We start from the raw sequence: 12,914 nt of genomic DNA, 5'->3' as shown, positions 1-12,914 counted from the left end.
TATATGTGAACCAGGGCTAAACAGGGTGAATCTGCGCAATGGGGGCACAGAAAGAAATGAACACCTGGCAGGTGCTCCAATCCATCTCCACTCTGCCTTTTACTATACTTTAAATTCTATTATGTTTCTGGATTCGTGCTAACTGCCACTGTCCATGTGCACCCTTGACAGTTATGGAAGTAATGCATTTTGGGAACTAATCTGAATTCAAATGTCAGATTTAAAGATTTAGAAAAGGCACAGGCAGCATGCCCTGTATAATCAACTAATCTGCTTATTGGCAGTCCTCCCGGCTTCAGGACGTGAGACCAAACTAGTAAAGGTGAACAGTAAGAGGGGTAATAGGGCAATTCAGTGGAATCCTGCCTCGCTCCTGGTAAAGAATTGGCATTTTTGGGAAGCGGGTACCTGATTTTGACAGGAACCCGTTCCCACTTCCACTCCGACCGCCTAGGCGTTTGAAAGCGGTAGCTCTCCTCCCCCCCTCCTGACAGTCTTCTGGGACACATGACAGGTTCCAGAAGACTGTGGGACCATTCACAATGCCCAGCGTGGCTCCTGCATGCGCAGTGGGCACCTAGTTAAGCAGCTGCATGCTGTCACAGCCGGGTGCCCAGTTAGGATGCCAGTGCCAAGAATAGAACACAGTCCCTGGCGCCCCCTCGGGTAAGCACATTGCTGGATCCTGGTACAGGTAAGTGTCTAACTATTAAAGTGGTTGTAAACCTCAGACATGAAATATGAACAAAGCATATCCGTCTATGGTGTGTACTTGTCTCAAGCCCAGGGGCGGACTGACCATTTGGAAACTCGGGAACTGCCCGAGGGCCCAGGGTCAGTAGAGGGCCCCATAAGATGCCCCTGGTACCTTTTTCATAGGCTTTTTTGAGTTTGGGCAAAGACACAGGGGCCCCATGATCCCCTATTGCCCGGGGGCCCCATGAGTTGTCAGTCTGCCCCTGCTCAAGCCAGAGCAAGAAGTGTCATTTCTGTCTGCTGCTTCGTTCCTCTGCTAGAAGCATGAGTCTTTTCTGATGAATTTTCCTGACAGCAAAAGAAAAATGGTGACAGGAGATGGAGCTCCAGTACACAGCCTGTGATTGACAGCCTCAGCTCTGTTCCTGTGTGGAGGGAGGATGGTGTGTCCCTTCCCTCCAATCAGGGCTCAGAGCTCTCCTCATTGAGCTCTGCAGAGTGCAACTTCAGCTCTCCGCCCCTGCTTTTCAGAGCTGATGCTGATAGCAGAGGAATGAGGCAACAGACAGAAATTACACTTAGTGCTCTGGATTGAGTCAAGTACACACTATAGAGGGATAAGCTTTGTTCATATTTCATGTCTGAGGTTTACAATAACTTTAAAACGGAACTTACCACTGTAAGAAACAGCATGCATGCAGGCTTTTATTGTAGAAGAGACATGCAAAGTCTCTTCTGCAATAAAATGCCCCTTCCTGCCTGCTCGTTGTCTTCTTCCACGCTGTAAACTGAACTGCACATGCTTATAGCACCATGCAGGTCACTGGGGGGCCGAGATGACTGGTTCCTGTGCATGCGCAAGAGTGATGTCATCCCAAGCCAGCCATAGAAAAGGCCTGAAGACTGACAATCAGAAGAGGATGCTGGCTCTGGCAAGGGACCGTTTGACAGGCAAGTATTAGGTTCCATTCACATCTATGTAGTGTGTTATTTCTGTTTTGCACTGCTTTTTGCAATTTATTTTTCTGTTTTTCTACACGTGTTTGACGCATTTTTGACTCGTTTTTACTGTGTTTTGTTCAACTTTTTTTTTTTTTCTAAAGTTGAATTTTTTTGGGCGCTTGGGCAGAATAAAGATGCAAAAGCTGCAAAAATGCACTACCATGCATTTCAGCAGATTTTCCATTGAACTCTATTTTAGAAAAAACACTGCTTTTTGCTTTTAAAAAGTCCCTGACCCTTTCCAAAAACGAAGCAGCTGAAAAAAAGCATAGATGTGAACATGTTCCATAGGAAACCATGTTAAATGGACTGTTTCTTCAAAAAGCAAAAAACACTTATAAATGCATTGGTGCGAACGGAGCCTCAATCCTTTAGTTCCACTTTACCTGCAGTGGAGAAAAGTGTGGTCATTGACCTGGTTGTACTGTCAAGAAGGGGTGCCTGGATCACAAGACTGGCCAAACACAATTGCAGGTAAAACTGTTCACTTGAATATTGTAATATGTATGTATTGAGTATTTAACCCTTTGTCTGCTGTTGAGGTTTAACTGCTTGTACCATATATACAGATCTAAACAGTCCCGCCATTGTAGAGAAAATGATACAGAGACACCTATATCACTCATATGGGGCTGCGAAGGTCTGCTGTCAGGTCTCAGAGCTGAAATCCTGACAAGGCGATGTTCCAACTCCCATCTGATGAATAGTGATGGCAACTAGACAGTACTGACACCTGAATCCTTTATTGTTGCTGGACAGATTCTCTGTACAATAATAAGCTGACGTCTCCCCCATAGACAATGTTCAGATCCCATACCGATTGCAATATCGCAACAAAGAACTTGGGATGTCAGGCCATGGGTAGGAAGACGTCATATTCAAACTGCAAAAGGAAGGAGCTATGGATGCCTTGAGATTATATATACAGTACTTGCCTACTGCCCCTGATATTCATTGACACCCCCCCCATATTGTGTTTGGTTTAGTCCGTGCAACTTCCCTGATTTTGAGGACTGATCAACTGTTCCATAGTAACGTTTCATATTCCCCATTGCAAATGTAATTTTTATTTCTATTAAAACCCAATGCCAAGCATCTGGTGCTCCTGTTGTTTTTTTACATTTTGAACTGGTGGCCACGGCTCCCTCATTTCTTGTATGGGTGTCACAGAGACAGGAAGTGAGGGGAATCGCCTCAACGGGGTCACAGAGCTCTCATCCCCGCTGCCTCCCCCCAAAAAAAATTAAAAGTCAGCTGCTACAAATAGCTGTCTTTTAATATTAGGGCACTTACCTGTCTGTGCATCCAGCGGCATCCTCACCTCGAGCCGGCTCTTAACCACTTCAAGTCCGGACACTTTCACCCCCTTCCTGTCCAGCCCAATTTTCAGCTTTCAGTTCTATCACGCTTTGAATAACAATTGCACGGTCATGCAACACTGTACCCATATGAATTTTTTAGCATTTTTTGTGACAGATAAAACTATTTTGGTGGTATTTATTCACCACTGGGATTTTTTTTTGCTATATAAATGAGAAAGTCCAAAAATTAAAAGTGTTTTTCTTATAAAATTTTGCAAATAAATAATTTTTCTTCATAAATCTTGGCCAAAATGTATTCAGTTATCTTTTTAGTAAAAAAAAATAACCCAAATTAGTTTATAACCCAAAATTTATAATTTTTCAAAAACATTTTTACATTTTTATTTTAATTTTTTTATTTATGTTTTTAATATACTGTCACCCACTATAGTGACACTGTATTACTTGTGGGGGGTGATGAAGATTTTTTTTTTTTTTTTACACCGATTGCTTTTACACCCATAAAGGCTGTAAAGGCAATTATTTCTCCTTCTCTGACTGCATTCTTGCAGCCATTGAGAAATACTGTGAGAGCTGTGATTGGTCACAGCTTGTCACATGGTACAAGGCTGTTGTGAATAGCCTTGTACCATATGACCTCTGTGATCATTCAAAGATTTCACTAGTAATAAGCAATGATGTCAGGAAATGACATCTTGCTTACTACTATTCATGTGATCACTGATTGGCCAATCAGTGATCACATGATCAGGACCTCACACAGGAGGTCCCTTACAGCGATCGGTGTCCTCGGGATACAGCGAACACCGGATTGCGGTGCCGCACACTCCCAGGGAGCGTGCACAGGCTGAAAATGAAATGCGGGTGTCATTTATGAACGGCAACCCGCTCCTGCACTGTTCCTGTCCGGCTGTTTTATGTACATGGGTCGGATGGGAAGTGGTTAAATCGGCTGTCAGGTGCTGGGACCGCCATCTTGACTAAGGGAAACCGGCAGTGAAGCCTTGCGACTTCACCGCTGGTTTCCTACTGCGCTTTGTGAATGGGCCACAGTCCTCTGGGACCTATGAAATGTCCCAGAGGGCTGTGGGGGTCTGTCATAACCAGGTACCCACTCTACCCTCCCCCCCAAAAGGGTGCCAAATGTGGCAGTGGAGGGGGGGGAAGAGGCAGAAAAATGGAGCTTGCACTTTTGGGTGGAACTTCACTTTAAACTGACAAATTTTAACTCAATGTTTAAATCTAAAAGAAAATTTTGGTTACAGTTAGGCTTTAAAAACAAGCAATCAGGTTACAGTTTTTCCTTTTTAAACAGGACAGAGAAATAACCCAAAATAATGAAGACGGAATTTGACAGCAGAATGGAGGCTTTGCTGTGCCCCAGTTTTTATATGTCAGCCTGCTGGTTTTACCCAAAGATCACATATAGAAATACAACTAAAAGAACGTTGCACTTCTAGGAAGATCTTTGATCTTGTCCACCTACGTCCCTCTGGATCGCTCGGAAAAGGCCGTCTCAGTCCATGGAGTACAATTAGACATCTCAAGTCAGCCTGCAGTGTTCAGATGTCAAGACCAGCCTTGTAGTGGTGTCATAGACATCAGTTACTAACATCGATCGTCTGCCACATCCAACTATTCATTACCGTCATTCACTGATCCACCATTTTTTTGGGTTATTAACCGTTTCATTCCAAAGACATTCCAGAAATAGCAGTTTGTGGAATTGATTGGGGGTTCATTCCAACTTGTGCGTTGTGGCACAATGCTTAGCAATGCACCTGTCGCATGTGCAATGCATTGTGGTTGTATTCATTGTGAATGTCATCCCATACATTGCATATATTGTACAGTAGAGCCCAATGCGCAAAACAGGGCACCACAACACCTACAGTGAAGGAAATAAGCATTTGATCCCCTGCTGATTTTGAATGTTTGCCCATTCACAAAGAAATGATCAGTCTAAAAATCGAATGGTAGGTGTATTGTAACGCTGAGAGACAGAATAGCAACAACAAATTCAAAAGAAATGCATGTCTAACAAATGATGCACTGATTTGCATGTTCATGAGGGAAATAAGTATTTGATCCCCTTCACAAAACATGACTTAGTACTTGGTGGCAAATCCCTTGTTGGCAATCAGAGAGGTCAGATGTAGCCTGTAGTTGGCCACCGGGTTTGCACACATCCCAGGAGGGATTTTGGCCGACTCCAAGGAGGGATTTTGGCAGATCCTCTCCAAGTTTGGCAACTTGAACTTTCAGTTCCCTCCACAGATTTTCAATTGGATTAAGGTCTGGAGACTGGCTAGGCCACTCCAGGACCTTAATGTGCTTCTTCTTGAGCCACTCCTTTGTTGCCTTGGCCGTGTGTTTTGGGTCATTGTCATGCTGGAACACCCATCTACGACCCATTTTCAATGCCCTGGCTGAGGGAAGAAGGTTCTCACCCATGATTTGATGGTAAATTGCCCCATCCATTGTCCCTTTGATGCGGCGCAGTTGTCCTGTTCCCTTAGCAGAAAAACACCCCCAAAGCAGAATGTTTGCACCATCATGTTTGAGAGTTGTGATGGTGTTCTTGGAGTCATAGGCAGCATTCCTCCTCCTCCAAACACAGCGAGTTGAGTTGATGACAAAGAGCTTGATTTTGATCTCATCTGACCACAACACTTTCAACCAGTCCGCTGCATCATTCAGATGTTCAGTGGCAAGCTTCAGACGGGCCTGGACATGTGCTTTCTTGAGCAGAGGGACCTTGTGGGCACTGCAGAATTTCAATCCTTGTCGGCGTAGTGTATTACTAATTGTTTTCTTGGTGACTGTGGTCCCAGCTACCTGGAGATCATTGATAAGATCCTCACTTGTAGTTCTGGGATAATTCCTCACTGTTCTCATGATCATTGACACTCCACGAGGTGAGATCTTGCATGGTGCACCAGACCTAGGGGGACTGACAGTTGTTTTGTGTTTCTTCCATTTGCGAATGATTGCACCAACTGTTGTCGCCTTCTCACCAATCTGCTTGGCCATAGTTTGGTAGCCCAGTCCAGCCTTGTGTAGGTCTACAATCTTGTCCCTGACATCCTTGGACAGCTCTTTGGTCTTTGCCATGCTAGAGAGTTTGGAATCTGATTGTTTGATTGCTCCTGTTGACAGGTGTCTTTTATACAGGTAACAAAATGAGATTAGCAGCACTCCCTTTAATGCCGGCCATAGACGGGTCGAAAATCGGCCGATTTTCACACCGTTAGTGGGTTAATTGGTCGGCCATTTTTTGGGGTTTTTGCAAGTTTTTTTATCGGGCATGTTGGAAAATTTGTGGCCGATTTTCCCAGCAATGATGGGCGAATTGGCTGATCGTTTTACGGATAAAAAATCTGCGCATGAGCCATGACCTGCAAGAAGAAGAAGAAGAAGAAAAAGAAGAAGAATTCCAGTCCGCTATTATATTTTATATGAAAAAGTATTGCGGTTGCAACAAATGTATCCGTTTGTATCTAAATAAAAACATATGTATCCAAATAAAAACATTGTAATGGAATTCTTCTTCTTTTTCTTCTTATTCTTATGTATTGCTGTCACATTGTATGGTGCGCTCCCGTCTCTGCAAGGGACAGAAGTTATGGGGTTAATGCCGGCTATAGATGGGACGGAAATCGACCAATTTTTTTTTAACATTGGTGGTAACGTTGGCCGATCGAACGACCGATTTTTTCTTTTTTTAAAAAAAAAAAAAATCGGCCGAGACTGCTTCTAATCTCAGCTTGTTACCTGTATGAAAGACACCTGGTAGCCAGAAATCCTGCTGAATGATAGGGGATCAAATCCTTATTTCCCTCATGAACATGCAAATCAGTGCATCATTTGTGAGACATGCATTTCTTTTGAATTTTTTGTTGCTATTCTGTCTCTCAGTGTTACAATACACCTACCATTCGATTTTTAGATCGATTATTTTTTTGTGAGTGGGCAAACATTCAAAATCAGCAGGGGATCAAATACGTATTTCCTTCACTGTATGCCGTATGATGTGTTGCGCTGGATTGTTAAAAAAAAAGGGTCATGCATGTTTTTTTTTATTCATTGTGGTATGTTGGATGGGATGCCTTGACCCACGGGTGTCAAATTGGCGGCCCTCCAGCTGTTGCCAAACTACAAGTCCCATGAGGCTTTGCAAGATTGACAGTTACAAGCATGACTCCCAAAGGCAGAGGCATGATGGGACTTGTAGTTTCGCAACAGCTGGAGGGCTGCCAGTTTGGCACCCCTGCAACCCATTGTATGATGTGTGAAAGTCAACACTGCATCATTGGAGAAAGTGCATGTTCCCCACACTCAGAAATTACCGGGTTTTTTTACTTCACCCTGGCAGGCAAATAAGGTGGCATTGGATTTTTTGGAAGGCCTTCACCAGCTTGGATCAATGTAACTATGTATATACCCAGGGCTGCTGTTAGAAACCATGGTACCCAGGGGCGGACTGACCATTTGGAAACTCGGGCACTGCCCGAGGGCCCGGGGTCAGTAGGGGGCCCCATGAGATGCCCCTGGTACCTTTTCCATATGCTTTTTTGAGTTTGGGCAAGCACACAGGGGCCCCATGATCCCCTATTGCCCAGAGGCCCCATGATTTGTCAGTCCGCCCCTGATGGTACCACATACAGCCAACCTGACAGCACCGCACCCCCCCAAAAAAAAAAAACAGTTTAGATGGATTGAATCTCAGCAGGTTCAGCTGGTTGAGATTCAATCCATCTATAGGCAGGTTGGTTGTACTGAAGTAGATCCATCGATCAACTTCAGTACACTAGCCTTTCCAGTTTTTTCTGAACGATTTTCTGAACTGGTGGCTAGCAGTGATCATTGCATTCTACTGGCCAGGAAGGTTCCCCACCTGCAGAATACAATAGCGCTGCGGGAGGTATTCCCTCATCAATGCTAAATGGTTAGCACGTCTGCCTGGTAGTACTAGGGTCGTTGGTTCAAATCCCAACCACGGCATCACCTGCCTGGAGTTTGCATGTTCTCCCTGTGCCTGCGTGGGTTTCCTCCGGGTACTCCGGTTTCCTCCCACACTCCAAAGACATGCTTTTTTTTTTTTTTTTAAGTCCGCAAACGTGCAACTATAACGAAAAAACCCGTAAGTGTTCACAAAAAAAGTGCAAGTGCAAAACACCACACGAAAAAGTGCACTTAGGGGTGTGCTGTGTCCTACCCCTAAAGGGGCTTGGACCGCTTACCCTGATCCCCCGGGGCACGAAGCTCCTGACGGGGACAAGGTTCCCAATTGGTCCTCCTGGCCAAAAGGCCTGGTGGACCACCGTTCCCTATGCCCAGCCGAAGCCGGACATCCAGTACTAGGCAAGGGGACCCTCCCAAAGAAGAGTCCCCTAGGGATCAGGGGAGGAAGGAACCGTATGGCCACACATCCTCCCCCTAGACTTCAGGGTAGGCCCGAGGACCCACACCCTCCATCCGTGAAAAACACACACATAAGAGCAAAAAAGTGACAAACGTGGGAAGTGCATAATAAATAAAGAGAAAGAAAAAATAATAAAGTGGTACCGTGCCGAATTGTGCACAGACCAGGCCCTGAGGCCCGTAGCAAAAATTGCCCTGGACTTAGCCAAAAGGCCTGGTCCTTAGGGCGCTGTGCAAAAAGATGTGTAAAAACAGTGGCCAAGTGTCATTTTCACACCGTGGGGTCCCACACCCAAGTGTTACTAGTGACACCCCTGAGCGCGTCTCCCCAGGGGGCACTGAGTTTGCGGACTTTTTGCGTCCCCAGCCCCTGGCCAGACCAAGGTAGCTTGCTCAAATCAGGAGGTACTGGGTCTTTCCAGCCTTCCCAGAGGAATTACTCCCGAGGCCCCAGAACGAATCATGGCGCTCCCCGGTTTCTGTCCCTCCGGTCCAGCCTTCCGGACCCCCATCATACCAGTGAGGGTACTATCCAACCAACCCCACAAAGACAGAGTGGTCGGGAGCACCCCCACTGGACACTGATAAGAACAGATACTACACTTGATCTTAGCCAAAAGGCCGAAGACATGCTGGTAGGTTAATTGGCTCCTGTCTAAATTGTCCCTAGTATGTATATGTATGAATGTGAGTTAGGGACCTTAGATTGTACACCCCTTGAGGGTTAGGGACAGATGTGAATGTACAATATATATATATGTGTAAAGCGCTGCGTAAATTGACAGCGCTATATAAGTACCTGAAATAAATAAATAATGCCGACTATGTTGATGTGCAAATCAAGTGATTTTCTTTCCTGCATCCAGGGGCAGACTGACAACTCATGGGGCCCCCGGGCAATAGGGGATCATTGGGCCCCTGTGTCCTTGCCCAAACTCAAAAAAAGCCTATGAAAAAGGTACCAGGGGCATCTCATGGGGCCCCCTACTGACCCCGGGCCCTCAGGCAGTGCCCGAGTACCCGAATGGTCAGTCCGCCCCTGCCTGCAACCCATGGCTGGAAGAAAATTGTATAATGTATGGCCGGCTTGAATTTACTAACACAAAATAGTAATTCTTCACTATTTGATATCAGTTCCACTTAATGATATTACCATGTGTGCCGTTTAATGTCAATATCTATGGCACTGATCAGCTGTTGCAATCTACGATAAGAGGAGCAGGACCAGACCCAGCAAATTGAAGAATTGGGGAAAACTGTAAAGAAAGGTATTTGAATATAATAGAAAATAACAAATGGGAATTCTGCTCCAGGTAGAAAGGATTATAAATGTGTTCTTGGTCTATAACCATTTAGAAAGAGATTTTCATCTTTAAATAATGATGGGCTCTGTGGGGAGCGCGGCAGCCGGTGTTATGTATGTCTCCAGGAGGGTCATTCGCTCTTTTTGTTAATCCTCCAGCAGACTTGGCACCATTCCTCTCACCCTAGGAGCTCATTAACAAGTCCTGGTAAAGACTCTTTGATCCAGACCCTTGCTGGAAGCTGCCGCCTGCCAAAATCCATCTTATTGACTAGCAAACAATAGCTGTCTAATGAAACAGGTGACATGGTAAATAAACTCACCACTTCACTGAGGGGATGGGATGTGTGTGTGTGTGTGTGTGGGGGGGGGGGGGGGGGTTTAAAAGACCTGTCCTTGCATATTGCCTTAACACACATGCTTGTGTCAGGTGTTAATGTTCTTTGTGATAAGGCAGCCTATTCATTTTGAATGGACCACAAAATGAACATGCAGCATTTTTTCAGATGCATCGCACCACAGTGCATGCATGGTAACTTGTTACCATGCATTACGGTGTGCTGCAAGATGTGTGTGTTGTGCATTGTCCTAGCACTGCAAGCTTGAATTTATATAAACCAGGAGCGGACTGACCATTTGGAAACTAGGGCACTGCCCGAGGGCCTGGGGTCAGTAGGGGGCCCCATGAGATGCCCCTGGTACCTTTTTCATAGGCTTTTTTGAGTTTAGGCAAGGACACAGGGGCCCCATGATCCCCTATTACCTGGGGTGGCAGTACGCCCCTGATCCCCTATTGCCTGAGTTGTCAATACGCCCTGATAGAAACAGAGAAAAGTGACAGCAGAAAGAGTGGTCTATCGAGTCTGCCTGTTTTTTGGGGTGTGGGGGTTGGGATTTGTTTTGTTGTTCATTTTTTTGTCTGAGTATAGATCTATTCTTGTCCCAAGCATGTTTGAAGCTATTTATTCCTCATGCACACAGGACGTTTTTATAGCGGCTGTTTTTGGTGTTTTTTTAATACAGCCAGTAAACTCTTCAGCATGTTATCCTATGTGTCCATGCACACATAGACTGTAATCAGCATTTTCTGGCAGGGGCGTTTTTTGGCTGGAAAAAAAATCCAGGACTAGTTGCTTTCTAGAGTTTTCTTAGCTGTAAAAACGCTGGAAAACACTGAGAAACGCAGCAAAATGCGGGAAAATGCCGCAAACCATATTTGGCGTTTTGTTATACAGCCAGTAAACTCTTCCGCATGTTATCCTATGTGTCCTTGCACACATAGGTTTTAATCAGTGTTTTTTGGCAGGGGTGTTGTTTGACTGGAACCGCATCCCCCCGAACTAGCTTTCTAGAGGAGTTTTTTTAGCTGTAAAAACACTCTAATGCTGGTAAACGTGGAAAAACGTGGTACAATGTGGCAAAACGGGGTTTTTTTTAGCAAAAATTTTATCTTTTTTTGTGTAAAAAAACGCTAAAAATCGTTAAAAACGGGGAAAACATGGCTAAACACTAATGCAAAAACACTGAAAAACTTGCGTTTTTTACGTGATTCTACACAGCTAATGCTACCAGCATTATTAAATGCCCAGTGTGCATGGAGCCTTACTGTTGACTGGCTGACTACCTCTGCTGGACGTTTATTCCACGCATCAACTACTCTTTCAGTAAAATAGTACTTTCTGAGATTAGTTTAATGTGCATTCCAGTATCATGCAATGTTAGCAGACATAGCATGTGTTGCAGTAGTGGAACCACAAGTAAAGGTGCGTTTTAGTCCTTTTTTTTTTTTCACTGTGCAGTTTATAGCCCTTGTGTTCTCCATGATGTAACACAGATCAACTGTCACTTGTTATAATTGGCAGCGGTAACGTGTTTATCATTTTCTGGTGTCACACTATGGTGCTGCAGAAATCCAGGGCTGCAATGACAATGTATGTGTCTCACAAGACCACCTTCTCTCCAGTTCCCTGGTCTCCTTCTCCCATGCCCGTCTCCAGGACTTCTCCAGGGCTTCCCCCATCCTCTGGAACTCACTACCCCAATCCATCAGACTGTCACCTTCCCTCCTCACCTTCAGCACCCTGAAAACCCATCTCTTCAGAGAAGCCTACCCCGCCCTCACCTAATTTGCTGATCTCCTCCGCTCTTCCCACTACTCCATCCCCCACAGCTATTTCCTCCTGTACCACTATCCCCTCCCTCCTAGATTGTAAGCTCCAAGGAGCAGGGCCCTTGAACCCCTCGTGTATTGTATTGTATTGTTACTGTATTGTCTCCCATTATAAAGTACAGTGCTGAGCAAACCGTTGGCGCTATATAAATACTGTATAATAATAATGTGAATTACATGTAATATGGTGCCATTCATTCTGAATTGCACCTTCTCAATGCACATGTGTTACAATGCAGCACAACCTACGTCAATCTGCTAGTGGACTCAAAACATCAATTCTCCTGTGCTTGAGAGTGGGTCCAGAAGAGACAACTGGCCACAATCTCATCCTCCTTGGCTTGAATGTCACATGCCTTGCTGCACTCTTAGGACTGGGAAAGTCTAAAACCACTCCATCAAATCCATAATACATCGTGTCACCCCACAGGGCAGATAGGACCTCCAATGGTCTAACGCATTTCAACGACTTGCATCTTCTTCAGAGCCCTGGCCTCGAAATGCCCGTTGGAGGTCTATCTGCCCAGTCGGGGGACATGATGTATTGTGGATTTGATGGAACTATGTTTATTTGATGAGCTTGTGAAATCTACTGTTTTGTGAGTATAAGTCCTTATGCACACATGGACGTTTTTACAGCGGCTGTTTTTGGCTTTTGGCGGTTTTTTCTACAGCCAGTGAACAACCCTAGCATGTTATCCTATGTGTCCATGCACACATAGACTGTAATCAGCATTTTTTGGCTGGAAAACAACCCAGGACTAGTGGCTTTCTAGAGGCGTTTTTTAGCTGTAAAAACACTCTAATGCTGAAAAACGCAACAAAACTAACCCCGGAAACCACTAAGAAACGTATTCACTCCCTTGTCATATCACGTCTCGACTACTGTAACTCCCTCCTCACTGGCCTTCCTCATTGCAGGCTATCCCCTCTTCAGTCTATCATGAATTCTGCTGCCAGACTCATCCACCTTACTAACCGTTCTGTATCTGCCATC

At 45.0% G+C, this 12,914-nt stretch overlaps 1 protein-coding gene and 1 pseudogene across 2 annotated transcripts in view; both read right to left on the bottom strand.

The window, feature by feature from the left end:
• Positions 1 to 12,914, bottom strand: part of FRMD4B (FERM domain containing 4B) — a 412,392-nt gene that overhangs the window by 262,396 nt on the left and 137,082 nt on the right. The window lies entirely within an intron of this gene.
• On the bottom strand, positions 8,921 to 9,075 carry LOC149467080 (U2 spliceosomal RNA; annotated as a pseudogene).

Source organism: Staurois parvus, unplaced genomic scaffold (genome assembly GCF_062004578.1).
Source record: "Staurois parvus isolate SC_StPar_1 unplaced genomic scaffold, SC_StPar_1.0 ptg000124l, whole genome shotgun sequence".
Taxonomy (NCBI): Eukaryota; Metazoa; Chordata; class Amphibia; order Anura; family Ranidae; genus Staurois; species Staurois parvus.
Note: the sequence above shows the minus strand (reverse complement) of the source record. Positions and strands in the feature narration are given on the sequence as shown.